The sequence below is a fragment of the Saccopteryx bilineata genome, chromosome 8 (genome assembly GCF_036850765.1).
Source record: "Saccopteryx bilineata isolate mSacBil1 chromosome 8, mSacBil1_pri_phased_curated, whole genome shotgun sequence".
NCBI classification, from domain to species: Eukaryota; Metazoa; Chordata; class Mammalia; order Chiroptera; family Emballonuridae; genus Saccopteryx; species Saccopteryx bilineata.
In genome coordinates this window covers 97,196,752-97,214,209 of record NC_089497.1, presented here as the reverse complement: position 1 = coordinate 97,214,209, position 17,458 = coordinate 97,196,752, and the positions used below count along the sequence as shown (strand labels likewise).

The 17,458-nt window shown below is 39.0% G+C and overlaps 1 long non-coding RNA gene across 1 annotated transcript in view; it reads left to right on the top strand.

The window, feature by feature from the left end:
• LOC136312093 (uncharacterized) overlaps positions 1-17,458 on the top strand; it is a 79,060-nt gene that overhangs the window by 47,031 nt on the left and 14,571 nt on the right. The window contains exons 2-3 of the long non-coding RNA XR_010726888.1: positions 8,082-8,235; positions 9,303-9,423. This is a non-coding gene — a long non-coding RNA (uncharacterized lncRNA). The remainder of the gene's footprint in view (positions 1-8,081; positions 8,236-9,302; positions 9,424-17,458) is intronic.

Here is a 17,458-nt window from a genome sequence, read left to right as displayed (position 1 = left end):
TTCTTTGTTAATTTTCTTTCTTGAGGATCTATCCATTGATTTTAGTGGGGTATTAAAATTTCCTACTATTATAGTATTGCTGTTGATCTCGCCCTTTATATCTATGAAAATCTGCTTTATATATTTAGATGCTCCTATTTTAGGCACATAGATATTTATAATGGTTATATCTTCCTGTTGGATTGCTCCCTTTATCATTATATAGTAACCTTTTTAATCCCTTACTATAGCCTTTGTTTTAAAGTTTATTTTTTTAGATATAAGTATTGCTACCTCAGCTTTTTTTCATTTCCATTTGCATGAAATACTTTTTTTCATCCCTTCACTTTCAGTCTATGTGTGTCTTTTGCTTTAAGGTGTGTCTCTTGTAGACAGCATATGTATCATTCCTGTTTTCTTATCCATGCAGCTACCCTATTTCTTTCTATTGGGGCGTTTAATCCATTTACAGTTAAGGTTATTATTGATATGTAATTGTTTATATCCATTTTATTCTTAAACCTAAATTCTTCTTTTTCTAATTTTGTTTTCCTTTGTTTTTTTTTTTTGTTGTTTTTTTTTACAACAGGCCCCTTTATGTTTTGTGCAACATTGGTTTGGTTTTAGTAAATTCTTGAGTTTTTTTTTTTTGTTTTTTGTTTTTGGTCTGGAAAGCTTTGTATTTCTCCTTCAATTTTAAATGATAGCTTTGCTAGATAAAGTAGTCCTGGTTGTAGGCTCATGTTTTGCATTACTTTGAATATTTCTTGCCATTCCCTTCTGGCCTCAAGTGTTTGTGTTGAGAAGTCAAATGTCATCCTTATGGGGCCTTTTTATGCAGGTGATTGACTGCTTTTCTCTTGAAGCTTTTAGTATTTTTTCTTTATCTCTTAACTTTGGTATTTAAATTATGATGTGTCTTTGTGTAGGTCTCTTTGGGTTCCACTTCAATGGGACTCTCTGTGCTTCTTGAACTTGTGTGACTTTTTTCTTTATCAATTTAGGGCAGTTTTCACGTATAATTTCTTCAGTCAGGTTCTCTACCTTTTATTCTTTCTCTTCTTCAGGAATTCCTATAATGCAGATGTTGTTTCTCTTTATGTTGTCACAGAGCTCTCTTAGAGTTTTCTCAGACTTTTTGATCCTCTTTTATTTTCGTTTTTCTTCTTCTGTGCTTTCTTTTATCTTGTCCTCTAAATCGCCAATTTGAACCTCTGCTTCATCTAGCCTGCTGTTAATTCCTTCTAGTGTAGTTTTTATTTCTGATATGTATTTGTCATTTCTGACTGATTTCTTTTTATAATTTCAATGTCCTTTTTGATGCCTGCTATCTCTTTATGTCTTTCCATTGTTGCTCTAAGATCCTTGAGCATCCTAACAATTATCATTTTAAACTCTGCATCTGGTATATGGGTTATTTTCCAGCTCATTCAGTTCTTTTTCTGGAGATTTCTCTTATTGATTTGTTTGGATTGCATTTCTCTCCCTTCCCATTTTGTCTGTGTATAGACTCCTCATTTGGATGTGTTGTTTGTGTAGCTAGCTGAGTCTAGGGTTGGTGTTGTCTTCCTCCAATTTCCAGTTGTGTTTTTTCTAGATCTTTTTGGGTTGGCATCAGCTGTTTGTAATCCATTGTGGGCTATTTGTCTGCTGCTACTGTTCTTTTTGCTTTTTGTGTTAGCATTTTCTATGCCTTAACTGGATCAGGTGTGATGATCCCTTCCTTAAGATTCCACTCTAACAAGGATTGTTTTGGTCTCGAACTTATGCTCTTTGTATCTGGCTGCTGGATGTGCCAGCCCTGGACCTTTCTGGCAGAAACCTGGTGTAGACCAGTGGGGTCACTGCCTATGACTGGCCCTTAGCAACCTTCTTGGAGATACAGGAGATCCAGAATTTGTGGCTTCCTCTGCTGGGCCCAGGTACTGTTGCAAATATCAGTTGCACATCTAGGCTGGCTTTTATCTACTCTTGGCCAGTGGGTGTGCCCTCTGTATTCCCAAGGTGTGGGCTGCCTCCTGGCCTGCCACCTCCTCGAGTGCACAGGCATGGGCACTGCAGCATTGGCCTCTGCCACGTGGACCATACTCACCAAGCATGGTGCAATGGTATGTGGGCCAGCGGTGCAGGCCAGGTGTGTGGGCTGGGGGTGCAGGCCTAGTGCTGCCCCCACCACCACTGCCACCACTAGCACATGGGTATGAGCACCGCCACCACAGCCAGGCCTGCCTGCTTTTTGGCAGGTATTCAATGCATGTGGGGGGTGGTATAGCCCAGATCTCAGGACTCAAAACCTGTGTCTCTGATGCACCCCCTGCTTCTAAGTGACTCTTTGCTCTAGCTGGAGCAGGAGAGCCTCCAGTGGGCAAATTAATTGCTTTCCTTTGCTGCTGTTGCTTCTGCCAGGAAAAATGGCCACTTTAGATTTGGGGAGTGAGTCAGCCCAGAAGTTAGGGTGGTTGTCTCCTACAGTGTCTCTCCCTATGCCTCTGAGATTACACTTTCCTCTTGCAACTCCAGTTATCTCCACTCTCCCCACTCTCAGAGCCCCAGGTAAGTGGCTGTGAGCCAGGTTTTCTGTGCAGTCCCTTGAAGACAGAGCCTGGGTCTGAGAGTTCTGTCTTCCTCTTGGAAGCAATAACCTGGCTCTTGTCTCAGCTGAATACTGTGTGTATGCCTCTTCTAGTCTCTGTGGTCTAGGCTGGGGCTCTGTTCCTTGGACTGAGGAACCACAAGTCTCTGGGCGACCCTTCCCTCTCCCTGCCGTGAGGGCCGCCACTCACTCCTTGGAGCGGGGCAGCTCTTTCCATGTCTCTGCCCTTCCTACCAGCTCAGTGTGGTTCCTTTGGTGATGCTTGGTTATAGATTCCTCTTAGTTTAGTCCAAAGTTGGTTTCTCAAGATGATTGTTTCCAAGTTATGTTGTAATCCACTTTGGTTCTGGGAGGTGGGAGTTGGAACATCCACCTACTCCATTGCCATCTTCTCCTTTTTGTTAAGAGGTAAAATTATAATCTAGGAAGAAATGAGTTAACTGAATCACTAATGTTCTTTCAGAGTAGATTTTATGTTCATGTATACAGAGAACCTTGCTAGGATTCAATGAAAATTAAAAAGTCAAAAAAACTTATACCACTTATCATTATATATATAAAATTTTTTCTCCCCCTGAAGCCAGAGATAACCTTTTAGAATCACTTCCTCAGAGGCCTTCACCTTCTCTCCTTCTAGCTCCTGTCCCTTCCCTGGGGGCCAGGTACATGGAATGCCATCTTCTCCAAGGATGTCCTTCATCCTGCCTTTGTATGCCCAAGCCCAGCCTTCTCTTGTCAGAGAACTCATTCAAACAGCTCAAGGAAAAGGTAGGTCAGGGTGTTTCCTCTCTCTAAATTGCTCTGTGTGTGAGCCAACCAAAGCCAGTTCATTAAGCCCAGGTAAGTTATTCAGGCATTGAAACATGGGAAACATCAATAGTTAGAGACCGTTGAGAACTGTTTATTTCCCTACCCTCTAATAAAAATGAGCTATAGATACATTCTGTTACATGCACAGACACTTGATAAAGCACCAGAATTTCCCCCCCAATGATTTCTTGCATTTTTATTCAGTGAAAACCCTTTTCTGCCCATCTCTTCCCACCCTCCACACCTTTGGCAACCATCAGAATGTTCTTTATATCTATGAGTCTGTTTGTTTTGTGTATTTATTTCTGTCTTTTTAGATTTCATATATAAGTGAAATTGTACAGTATTTGTTATTCTCTATCTTATTTCACTTAGCATAATACCCTCTAGGTTCATCCATGTTGTTGCAAATGGCAAGATATCATTCTTTTTATTGCCAAGTAATATTTCATTTTTTATATGTACCACATATTTTCATTCATTCAGCAGTGGACACCTAGGTTGCTTCCATATCTTGTCTATCATACATAATACTGCAATCAATAAAAAATAAAATAAAATAAAAGCCCTAGCCAGTGCCTCAGTGGATAGAGCATCAGCCTGTCAAGCAGATATCCTGGGTTTAATTCCCGGTCAGGACACACATGAGAAGCAACCATCTTCTTCTGTCCTCTTCCCTCTCCCCTTTATCTCCCTCTTCCCCTCCTGCAGCCAGTAGCTTGATTGTTTCAAGCATTAGCCCTGGGCACTGAGGATAGCCGAGTTGGTCTGAGCATCATCCAAAGGCACTAAAAATAGCTTGGTTAGTTTGAGCATCATCCCCAGACCAGGGTTTCCAGTTAGACCCTGGTCCAGGTACATGCAGGAGTCTGTCTCACTATCTCCCTTCCTTCTACTTAAAAAAATACTGCAATCAACATAGGGGTGCATATGTCTTTTCAAATTAGTGTTTTTTCATTTGGTTAAATACCCAGAAGTGGAATTGCTGGGTTATATGGCAGCTCTATTTTTACAACACTAATATTTAATTTAATGTTTTGTATTTGCATCTTTGGGCTTTTACACATTTTAGTTTCCTCTGACTATTTTGAAGTGTTCCTTTGGTATTACTAGTAAGTATCTTAGGTATAAAATACAGTTCCTCCTGATCTGAAGCTAAAACTTGGTCTTTCCATCCTCATGCAAACCTCAGCAATAGAACAACACTTTAGGGTTATTCTAGAAAGTTTCAAAATGTTTTTACAGATATGAATACCTATGATGATCTCATTTATTCATTAATTTATCCAATGAACATTTATTGAGTGCTTACATCCTGAGGTGCCCACTCTGGAATACAGTGGTGACAAACACAGGTTGACTTCATCCTTTTTGTTTATTTAAAAATTTATTTATTGATTTTAGAGAGAAGAAAGAGAGAGAAGGTGGGAGAAGAGCAGGAAGCATCAACTCATAGTAGCTGATTCTCAAAACCCAGGAAAGCCCAGGGTATTAAACTGGTGACCTCAGCATTCCAGGTTGATGCTTTATCCAGTGTGCCACCACAGGTCAGGCTGATTTTGTCCCTTGTGGAGCTTTCAATTTTGTGATGATAAATTAACTGAGCTGTTGTAGACACTACAGTTTTGAAAGATTTATTTTAAACACAATTTTATCATGTGAAGAATAGGTCAGGGAGCCAGGTAAAGGAACTCTGAAAGAGAGATGTCTTGAAGATCTCTGTCTTTATCTTTCTGAAGACTGTTATATTTACATCTCCTAAAAGTATTGTAGAAAAGATCCTTGTTTTCTAAGGGAAGTTAAACTAAAAAGATTTCTAAGGTCCTTTCATATCTAGTGTTTAGTGAATTGGCAACAAACCAAGGGTAGTGTCTCTCCAAAATGACTCAGAAAAACACAGACACCCCTTAAAAAGTGCCTTGTGATTCTGTGTGACTGTAATGTAATGAGCTCTAATGAGCAGGCAGGTATGGTTTATGGCTATCACAGTATTGCTCATCCTTTATCTCTTTGTGCAAAGAAAGTCTGGAGACCAACAGAAAAGCATTATGAAGTTTTATTGATCTCTGCTTCTCACTGTGACTGGAGTCAGACACTGGTTAAACAAATTGAGCTCAACTGAGCTGTTAACTTTTATGCAGAACCTGCATATTAGCTTCTGAGTCTGCAGGGGTTTTCCTCTGACCAGGGATAAACATTGTACGTGGACAGTTTTGAACTGGGCTTGCTGGTAGTATATATATGAAACTATTTTATTTTGTGAAATATAGCAACTTTTCTTACTTGCATTTCAGAAATAAACACATTTAGCATTTATTCTTGCAAAGTATTTTTCTATTTAACATTTGGTAATATCTCCTCTTTGTCAATAAATAAAATTGTGACTTCCTGCTTTGTTGGGTGGGCAGTTTTATTTCCACGTTAGTGTGCATTGTGACTGGAAATATTTAAGAAGCGATTTGGTAGAAATTAATATTATAGGTCAGTGGTTTTCAATGTGTGGTTTCTAGACCAGTGGTAACATTAGCTGTACCTGGAAACTTGTTAGAAAGTCCTCCCTGCTCCAGGTGGTTCTACTGCAAGCTAAAATTTGAGCACTCTGTGTATAGGAATATGAGCAGTGGTGGGATTTAAACAATTTAACTACCGGTTCTCTGTCCTAATGGACATTTTAAGTACCAATATGTGGGGCAGCTGTGTTAGGCTTGCTTGCAGGTTTACTGGCTGCAAGTAAGCCCTTTGCCTGATTCGTGTGTGAGCACATGGCAGCACCACATGTGTATATGGCCTATATAAGGCTATGGGTGTTTGTGCTCAGGGGGATTACGGTTGGTGGAATGCCTGCCTATCACTGTGAGGGGCCATTTTGCTGTTTGTGTGCTGGAGGAGAACAGGTTTTCCCTTCCTGTGTGCTTGTCTGCATTGTGAGACTTTATTCTTTTAAAAAAATTTTTTTTTTGTGTGTGAGACTTTATTAAACGGAATGGCCCTAATGCTTTCTGGCTCTGCAGTTCCTCTACCGTCTGCCCGAATCCAACGCGGACCTGCCTATCCTCAGCCACTGACATTACAAAGTATAAAAAAATAATATAATGAAAGGTACTCTATTATTTTATGCATTTAATACTTAAATAAGAGCAATAGAACAGCCTAACCACACAGTGGCACAGAGGATAGAGCATTGGACTGGTTTCAAGGACAGAGGATAGACCTTGAAACCCCAAGGTCGCTGGCTTGAGCTCGGGCTCATTCAGCTTGAGTGTGGGCTCAACTGGTTTGAGCACAGAATCACCAGCTTGAGCGAAGGGTTGCTGGTTTGAGCTCAGACTCACCAGCTTGAGCGAAGGGTCACTGGTTTGAGTGTGGGTTCATAGATATGACCCCATGGTTGCTGGCTTGAGCTCAAAAGTCACTGGCTTGAAGCCCAAAGTTGCTGGCTTGAACCCAAGGTCACTGGCTTGAGCAAGGGGTCACTCATTCGGCTGTAGCCCCTGATCAAGGCACACATGAGAAAGCAATTGATGAACAACTAAGGAGCCACAATAAAGAACTGATGCTTCTCATCTCTCTTTCTTTCTGTCTGTCTGTCCTTGTGTGTCCCTCTCTTTCTGACTCTCTCTGTCTCTCCAAAAACAACAATAGAATAGATACACAAAACTAGCTTATAAGAAAGAGTTTTAAAATATTAATGAATTAAATATTAAATAAAACCTGACAACAACAATAGAACTGTTATTTAAGGTATTTCCATATTGCTTCTTGATTTGCATCCTCGCTTGCAATTTTTTTCACCTATGGACAGAATGAACATTACTACAGGTGCTTAGAATACACTGTTGCATAGATGAATATTAAAAAAAAGTAAGGAATGTAAATTTGTGATTTCCATATTGGGTGACTGCCCAGGCGTCCCCATTAGAGAGAACCCTGATTATAAGTGCCATTTTAACAACTGGTTCACCGAACTCAACAAAAAATTAGGTATTGGTTCTGCCAAACCGGTGTGAACTTATTAAATCGCACTGCTTAATATGAGCCTTAGATCAGTAGTTTTTTAGGAGAAGGGAGAGGAAGAGAGTATCAGGAACAGTTGGATTTCTTCTTTCCTCAAGCTCACACTTTCTTCCCTTTCCTTTACCCCTCTTCCTGCTCCAAGTACTACAGAGTGAGACATTATCCTGAGAATCTGACACATTCTTTGGAGGCATTGGGGTGAACCATTGGACTAGATGAATGAAATTTTCTAAGAGACAGGCAGTCATGATGGAGTCATATCCTGATCTTGTGACTTTCTTATGATACTTGTTAATAAAGATGTGTAAAGGCTTCTGTCTTTGCCTCTACTGTAGATATACCAGTAGCCCTAACAGCTCTTATGAGTCTGAGATAGGCGAAGATGTATGCTGTTTTACAACCTTGGACTAGCCTCTGGTTGCAGACCTTTCCTAGGAAACTTGAAAGTGTTTCTACTCTTTTCTGAAATAAAAGTTTTAATCATATTGTATAATGCCTTGCACTTTGGATTTCTCAAAGGTGAGCCACCCACTGGTGAGCATTGAGAAAAGGCAGTGCAGTGACTGGAGAGCTAGTGTGAGCACAAATCTTGGCTTTGCTATTTGCTATGTGTGTGACCTTGGGAAAGTGCTTTTACTCTTCTTGGTCAGTGTCTTTTTTTTAATGTTTATTTTATTGATTTTAGAGAGGAAGGGAGAGAGAAGGAGATAGATAGGAACATCTATTCCTGTATGTGACCTGACCGGGGATCAAACCAGCAACCTCTGCACCCCAGGACGATGCTCCAACCAACTGAACTATGTGGCTGGGGCAGTCAGTGCCTTTATATGTAAAATCAGGTTAGTAATAATGGCTACCTCTTTACTAAGTTTTAAGCATTTAATGAGTTAATACATGTTAAATCCTGACTCTTTATAAATACTCAAAAAATGTTAGATATTACTGCTATGACTGTTGTGTAATGAGAAATTTACTTACAACCGTGAAGATAACTAATGAGAACACTAAGCAGGAATGAAAAATATGTGTAGCCTGTCAAGATGGAGCAAAGAAGCTATGGAACCAGACACCCACAGGTTTGATTTCTTGGTATGTATCTTATAGCAAATAATTTAGCTGCTCCTGAGCCTTGACTTTCTTATCCATGAAATAGAGATAACGCTATCTGCTTTGTGGGGCTGTTATGAGTAGAAACAAGAACATTTTGAAAGAGGCTGGTGTGCCCAGGGTAAAGGCCATTATTCTTTTTTTTTTTTTTTTTCTTTTCCATTTTTCTGAAGCTGGAAACAGGGAGAGACAGTCAGACAGACTCCCGCATGCGCCCGACCGGGATCCACCCGGCACGCCCACCAGGGGCGACGCTCTGCCCACCAGGGGACGATGCTCTGCCCATCCTGGGTGTCGCCATGTTGCGACCAGAGCCACTCTAGCGCCTGGGGCAGAGGCCACAGAGCCATCCCCAGCGCCCGGGCCATCTTTGCTCCAATGGAGCCTTGGCTGCGGGAGGGGAAGAGAGAGACAGAGAGGGAAGCGCGGCGGAGGGATGGAGAAGCAAATGGGCGCTTCTCCTGTGTGCCCTGGCTGGGAATCGAACCCTGGTCCTCCGCACGCTAAGCCGACGCTCTACCGCTGAGCCAATCGGCCAGGGCCCATTATTCTTTTTATTGCAGCTTGCTTTTCTTGAACTAAGTTTTAAATAACTTCCCTTTCCTATAAAAATCTAGAGAGTCTGATTTAGAAAAAATATATATAGGGTGGAATATATATATATATATATTTATGGTGTATATATTGTGTGAAATGTATATATGCTGTGGAATGGCCCATATGCCAATTTGTTACTAGACTATGATTCATTTTTCTAAATTTAGTGTTGCCTTACTTGTATGCTATTTGCTTTCCTCAGAAGTTCCTATGCTCAGACCCAGTCATAATCTGGATAATAAAATAAAGCAACCTCACTTGAGTTCCTTTTTTGGAGCCACCACAGTCACTGCAGCAGGGACGTAAAGAAGATCAACTTTCTGGTAAGCAACCATGGAATTTTACATTTGTACAAAGCTCTTCTATTCACCAAAGTTTTTTATATTTTATTTTCCTTTTTATTGAGGTACAATTTTGTTAAACAAAAACCTTAAATACTGAGAGTTATCTTGAAGAAAAAGGTTTATTGAGCCATATGGTAGCCAGAAAAAGGACCAGATTCTGGGCCAGACAGCCTGAACCACCAGCAGCAGGTCTACTTGGAAAAGAAACATGTCTGCTATCCTGGGGTTGACAGAGCTCTTTTACACAATGAGTCTGGGGGAAAAGATGTTGTTTTGAAGGAATTTACATTGGTGCCCTGGCTGGGTAGCTTAGTTGGTTAGAAAACTGTCCTGATAAATCAGAATCGCAGGTTTGATCTCTGGTCAGGGCACATCCACGAATCAACCAATGACTGCATAAATAGGTGGAATAACAAATCAATGTTTCTCTCTTTCCCTTTCTCTCTCTAAAGTTAATAAATTTAAAAAATTTACATTGGTTATAGATAAGAGGGAGGGGTGAAAGTGAAGTAGAGTAAGTTTTGGGATAAGTGACTAGCCTATAAGGAAGAAGTATTTGATAAGTCTGGAAAGTTCATGGATAAGCAAGATCCAGTGGCATCTGGTGGTTGGTTATTCTTTCTAGATAACAGCTGAAAGAGCTGCCTTGAACTTGATTCAGAGTTCAAACATGCATTTAGAAAAAGGAGCAGTTTTTTGTAGGTGACCCTGTTAACTGTCTAATTTCCTTTTATCCTCAAACCTGCTATAATTTAACTTAGGATTTCTTAGAATTTTTCTCTTGTCAATTTCTATATGGTGAAAGTTGTAGGTATTTAGTGTGCATTCAATTAGTCCTGACAAATGTGTATGATTTATCAAGGTATAGAACGTTTCCATCCCCCTCCCAGAAAATTTCCTCATTTTCCTTCTCAATTCTCTCCACTTCAGCCTTTTGCAAATACTACCCTGATTTCTATCATTGGTTAGCTGTTCCTGATAGAAAACTTAATATAAATCAAATCACACAGTATTTTGTGTTTCTTTTTTCCCTTAGTATCATACTTTTGAGAGTCATCTGTGTTGCTGTATGTTTCAGTAATTTATTCCTTTTTGTTGCCAAGTAATATTTTATTGTATGGATATACTATAATTTGTCCATTATCCTGTTGAACACACCTGGGCTGTTCTCATTACTTCTTTTGATCATCAGTGTAATGAGGTTGGATAGGTAGAAAGTTCCAGTACCTTCGTTTTCCAAATTAGGAAGCTGGGGCTCAGAGAAGTGAGGCAACGTGAGGTCCTACCGCTGGAAATGATGAGTCCAGGAGGAGGATTGAGCCTTTCAGACCCAGGGCCTCTGCTTCCCTCTCATTTTCCAAGGCCAGTTTGCTTTTGGTCTTTATCGGGAGTTCTGCCCCATATGACTCCAGGATTCCATCTGATTCTGCCTCATCTTTGACTGAAAAAAACTCAGAACATCAAATTTCAGAAATTCATCCCTACTCTGAGGTTGCCCTTGGCAAATCCTTAGTTTTTTTAGGTGGAGTGAACAAATTTCTGAGGCTGACCCAAGATGAACCAGACAGAGCAGGGGGTCTATATCAGTGGTCCCCAACCTTTTTTGGTCCATGGACCAATTTAATGTCAGAAAATATTTTCATGGACCGGCCTTTAGGGTGGGACAGATAAGTGTATCACGTAACCGAGACAAGCGTCAAGAGTGAGTCTTAGACGGATGTAACAGAGGGAATCTGGTCATTTTTAAAAAATAAAACATCGTTCAGACTTAAATATAAATAAAATGGAAATAATGTAAGTTATTTATTCTTTCTCTGAGGACCGGTACCAAATGGCCCACGGACCGGTACTGGTCCGCGGCCCAAGGGTTGGGGACCACTGGTCTAGATGACATTGGGTTATAGACCTGAAAATGCTTTAGGAAGACATGTCTTCCATGGTGCAAAGGGGAAATAGGACGCATGTGTAATAGACAGGCTTTGTTCAATCCCAGCTCTGCCACACATTATCTGTGGGTGCTCTCAGGCAACCCAACCTAAGTCTGTCTCTCCATCTGTAAAAGTAATAGTTTAATGCTCCCCTCCCAGATCTTGGTGAGAAGTTCCTGAAGAAGTTGCCTTTCTTCATTCTACCAAGGATGCCCTTGGCTTTCTGGGATTTCCATTGTATGAAAGAACTAATCCTCCCTTCATTGCTGAGACACTATTCATTATTTATAGACTCTCAATAGAGATAAGAAAATTTACTTGTCAGTCAAGTCCTCAAAACTATAAAGCACTTAGGAGGGGCATAGTGAGATTTGTTTGCTTTAAAAGAGCTGAAAATAGGAATACAACCAGTATTTATTTTTAGTCACTTTTTTTTTTCTCACCCCTTCTCCAGAAAATGGTAAACATCTGCAAGAAGATACCTTTGTTCAGGCTGCTAATTAGGCTGTGGTTAAAGAAGACCTGTAGGAAAAGCAAAAGGAAACAATGTTTTACTACTAGGCTCCCAGCTCCCCAATTCTGGGTATTTAATTAACCCTTAAATTGCACTCTGTGTCACATTCCTCAGGATTTGATGTAAAATTTGATGAGTTCAGTTTTCTAACAATTTATATGGATGCAAAGATTTTAGTAAAAAAAAAAGTGCTATCTATGTGCATACAATGTAATTTGAGATTAACTATGTATCTAGACAACCTTACAGTCCATGTAAAATTTGTATCCTACTGCACAATGTTTTGGTGTGTTTTAATATAAGCTTATTTCAAATCAACAATGTACTTTAAGTCTTCAAGTAAAATAGGTGTTTCCAAATAACAAACCCTATGATGCGTGACTTCAAGTACCGCGTAGATGACTCCCATACTCATCCTGGTGCACAGATTCCATCTGACAGTAGCATGCAGAGGAGGATACTTTCTGCTAAGTCCTGCGAAGGCTCTTGGCCTCTGTTCCTTGGTGATGTCTGAAATCCCATTTGAAACAGTGTTCTTTTATGCTTTGTGTTCTTGACAATACAGCTGGGAAGGGGAGCACAGTCTATTTACTCACACTTCGGCAGCATCTAGTGATAGCTCAAGGAGAGCATGCATTTAAATAGTGGCAGTTGCATAAAAATTGGTTATGGGAAAAGTCATAAACAAAAATCGAGTGGTAGTTCTATATTTTAGAGATGAGGACACCAAAATAATTACCTGTAAGTTATGGGACTGGTTGATGAACTCCCAGGGTGTCTGTACCTTATTTATTTCTGACTTAATAGCCTAGCACATAGAAGTACTAAATAAATACTTGTTAAATGAACAACTAGGGAAAGTAGACTTTACACCGTGGCCATGGCAGTTTCTTTTTGGGGGAATCAGGTTTTCAGTGTCTCAGAAGCAGATTTTTATGAACTCAAAGAGGATCTGGGGTCCTGTTACCACTTCTCTCCCTGGAACCAGGGTTGAAGTCTTGCCTTGACTGCATTTCTCTGCTCCGAACCTGTGTATTCTTCCTTTGCAAGGTCTCTCATATTTCTTTATTTCCTCTGCCCTTCTCTGGCTTGGACCCTGGTGGTTTCTCTGTGGAGAATTACATTAGATTTCCAGTTGGTCTTTCTGCTTTCAAAACACTTTCCCTCCAACTATGGGCTATCTACAGAATAGTATTACTAACTCATGTTTCATATTAGTAACCCCTGCACCAGAACCTTTATGATGGCTGTGACCCATTGAATTCAGTTGAACTTCTTCCCTTGGTATTAAAAACCTTTCTGCTTTTATGTAAACCAGGGGTCGGGAACCTTTTTGGCTGAGAGAGCCATGAACACCACATTTTTTTTTTTTTTTTATAATTTTATTTTTTTAATGGGGTGACATCAATAAATCAGGATACATATATTCAAAGATAACAAGTCCAGGTTATCTTGTCGTTCAATTATGTTGCATACCCACCACCCAAAGTCAGATTGTCCTCTGTCACCTTCTATCTTGTTTCCTTTGTGCCCCTCCCACTCCCTATCCCTCTCCCATTCCCCCCTCCCCCCCGTAACCACCACACTCTTATCAATGTCTCTTAGTTTCACTATTATGTCCCACCTACGTATGGAATAATACAGTTCCTGTTTTTTTCTGATTTACTTATTTCGCTTCGTATCATGTTATCAAGATCCCACCATTTTGCTGTAAATGTTCCGATGTCATCATTTCTTATGGCTGAGTAGTATTCCATAGTGTATATGTGCCACATCTTCTTTATCCAGTCATCTATTGATGGGCTTTTTGGTTGTTTCCATGTCCTGGCCACTGTGAACAATGCTGCAATGAACATGGGGCTGCATGTGTCTTTACGTATCAATGTTTCTGAGTTTTGGGGATATATACCCAGTAGAGGGATTGCTGGGTCATAAGGTAGTTCTATTTTCAGTTTTTTGAGGAACCACCATACTTTCTTCCATAATGGTTGTACTACTTTACATTCCCACCAACAGTGTATGAGGGTTCCTTTTTCTCCACAGCCTCTCCAACATTTGCTATTACCTGACTTGCTAATAACAGCTAATCGAACAGGTGTGAGGTGGTATCTCATTGCAGTTTTGATTTGCATTTCTCTAATAGCTAAAGAAGATGAGCATCTTTTCATATATCTGTTGGCCATTTGTATTTCTTCCTGGGAGAAGTGTCTATTCATATCCTCTTCCCATTTTTTTATTGGATTGTTTGTTTGTTTGTTGTTGAGTTTTATGAGTTCTTTGTATATTTTGGATATTAGGCCCTTATCTGAGCTGTTGTTTGAAAATATCATTTCCCATTTAGTTGGCTTTCTGTTTATTTTGTTATCAGTTTCCCTTGCTGAGCAAAAACTTCTTAGTCTGATGTAGTCCCATTCATTAATTTTTGCCTTCACTTCTCTTGCCATTGGAGTCAAATTCATAAAATGCTCTTTAAAACCCAGGTCCATGAGTTGAGTACCTATGTCTTCTTCTATGTACTTAATTGTTTCAGGTCTTATGTTTAGATCTTTGATCCATTTTGAGTTAATTTTTGTACAGGGGGAGAGACTGTAGTCCAGTTTCATTCTTTTGCATGTGGCTTTCCAGTTTTCCCAGCACCATTTATTGAAGAGGCTTTCTTTTCTCCATTGTATGTTGTTGGCCCCTTTATCAAAAATTATTTGACTATATATATGTGGTTTTATTTCTGGACTTTCTATTCTGTTCCATTGGTCTGAGTGTCTATTTTTCTGCCAATACCATGCTGTTTTGATTGTCGTGGCCCTATAATAGAGTTTGAAGTCAGGTATTGTTATGCCCCCAGCTTCATTCTTTTTCTTTAGGATTGCTTTGGCTATTCGGGGTTTTTTATAGTTCCATATAAATCTGATGATTTTTTGCTCTATTTCTTTAAAAAATGTCATTGGAATTTTGATGGGAATTGCATTAAATTTGTATATTGCTTTGGGTAATATAGCCATCTTGATTATATTTATTCTTCCTAGCCAAGAACAAGGTATATTCTTCCATCTCATTATATCTTTTTCGATTTCCCTTAACAATGGTTTATAGTTTTCATTATATAAGTCCTTTACATTCTTTGTTATGTTTATTCCTAAGTATTTTATTTTTTTTGTTGCAATCGTGAAGGGGATTATTCTTTTGAGTTCCTTCTCAGTTGTTTCATTGTTGGCATATAGAAAGGCTATTGACTTCTGTATGTTAATTTTGTATCCTGCGACCTTACTGTATTGGCTTATTGTTTCTAGTAGTCTTTTTGTGGATTCTTTGGGGTTTTTGATGTATAGGATCATATCATCTGCAAAAAGTGATACCTTTACTTCTTCTTTTCCGATATGGATGCCTTTTATTTCTTTGTCTTGTCTGATTGCTCTGGCTAGAACCTCTAGTACCACATTAAATAAGAGTGGAGAGAGTGGACAACCCTGTCTTGTTCCTGATTTAAGGGGGAAAGCCTTCAGTTTCGTGCCATTTAATATGATGTTAGCTGATGGTTTATCATATATGGCCTTTATCATGTTGAGATATTTTCCTTCTATACCCATTTTGTTGAGAGTCTTAAACATAAAATTGTGTTGTATTTTATCGAAAGCCTTTTCTGCGTCTATTGATAAGATCATGTGGTTTTTGTTCTTTGTTTTGTTGATATGGTGTATTACATTAACCGTTTTACGTATGTTGAACCATCCTTGAGATTCTGGGATGAATCCTACTTGATCATGATGTATTATTTTTTTAATATGTTGTTGTATTCAATTTGCTAGTATTTTGTTTAGTATTTTAGCATCTGTATTCATTAGAGATATTGGTCTGTAGTTTTCTTTTTTTGTGCCATCCTTGCCTGGTTTTGGTATGAGGGTTATGTTGGCCTCATAAAATGTGTTTGGAAGTATTGCTTCTTCTTCAATTTTTTGGAAGACTTTCAGTAGAATAGGAACCAAGTCTTCTTTGAATGTTTGATAAAATTCGCTGGTATAGCCGTCAGGGCCTGGACTTTTATTTTTGGGGAGGTTTTTAATGGTTTTTTCTATTTCTTCTCTACTGATAGGTCTGTTTAGGCTTTCTACTTCTTCTTGACTCAGTCTAGGAAGGTTGTATTTTTCTAGAAATTTATCCATTTCTTCTAGGTTGTTGAATTTAGTGGCATAAAGTTTTTCATAGTATTCTACAATAATTCTTTGTATATCTACGGTGTCCGTGGTGATTTCTCCTCTTTCATTTTGGATTTTGTTTATATGAGTTCTTTCTCTTTTTTCCTTGGTAAGTCTTGCCAAGGGTTTGTCAATTTTGTTGATCTTTTCAAAGAACCAGCTCCTTGTTCTATTAATTTTTTCTATAGTTTTTCTGTTCTCTAATTCATTTATTTCTGCTCTGATTTTTATTATCTCCTTTCTTCGGCTGGTTTTGGGTTGTCTTTGTTCTTCTTTTTCTAGTTCCTTAAGGTGGGAAGTTAAGTGGTTCACTTGGGCTCTCTCTTGTTTGTTCATATATGCCTGAAGCGATATGAACTTCCCTCTTATCACTGCTTTTGCTGCATCCCATAGATTCTGATATGTCGTATTGTCATTTTCATTAGTCTGTATATATCTTTTGATCTCTGCACTTATTTCTTCTTTGACCCATTCATTTTTTAAAAGTATGTTGTTTAGTTTCCACATTTTTGTGGGATTTTTTTCCTCTTTTTTGCAGTTGAATTCTAGTTTCAAGGCTTTATGATCAGAAAATACGCTTGGTACAACTTCAATTTTTCTGAATTTGCTGATATTGTTTTTGTGGCCCAACATATGGTCAATTCTTGAGAATGATCCATGTACACTGGAGAAAAATGTATACTCAGTCACTTTGGGATGAAATGTCCTGTAGATGTCTATCATATCCAGGTGCTCTAGTGTTTTGTTTAAGGCCACTATGTCTTTGTTGATTCTCTGTTTGGATGACCGATCTAGAGCCGTCAGCGGTGTATTGAGGTCTCCAAGTATGATTGTATTTTTGTCAGTTTTTGTTTTAAGATCAATAAGTAGCTGTCTTATATATTTTGGTGCTCCTTGGTTTGGTGCATATATATTAAGAATTGTTATGTCTTCTTGATTCAGTGTCCCCTTAGCCATTATGAAATGGCCATTTTTGTCTCTAAGTACTTTTCCTGTCTTGTAGTCAGCATTATCCGATATGAGTATTGCTACACCTGCTTTTTTTTGGATGTTATTTGCTTGGAGTATTGTTTTCCAGCCTTTCACTTTGAATTTGTTTTTATCCTTGTTACTTAGATGAGTTTCCTGTAGGCAGCATACAGTTGGATTTTCTTTTTTAATCCATTCTGCTACTCTGTGCCTTTTTATTGGTGAGTTTAATCCATTTACATTTAGTGTAATTATTGATACTTGTGAGTTCCCTATTGCCATTTTATATCTTGCTTTCTGTTAGTTTTGTGTCTTGTTTGATCCTTCTCTTTCGTTTTTCTATCTTTTGTTTTTATTTGGTTGTATTCCATACATCTTTCCTCTGTTGCTATCTTTTTTATCTCATGTGCTTC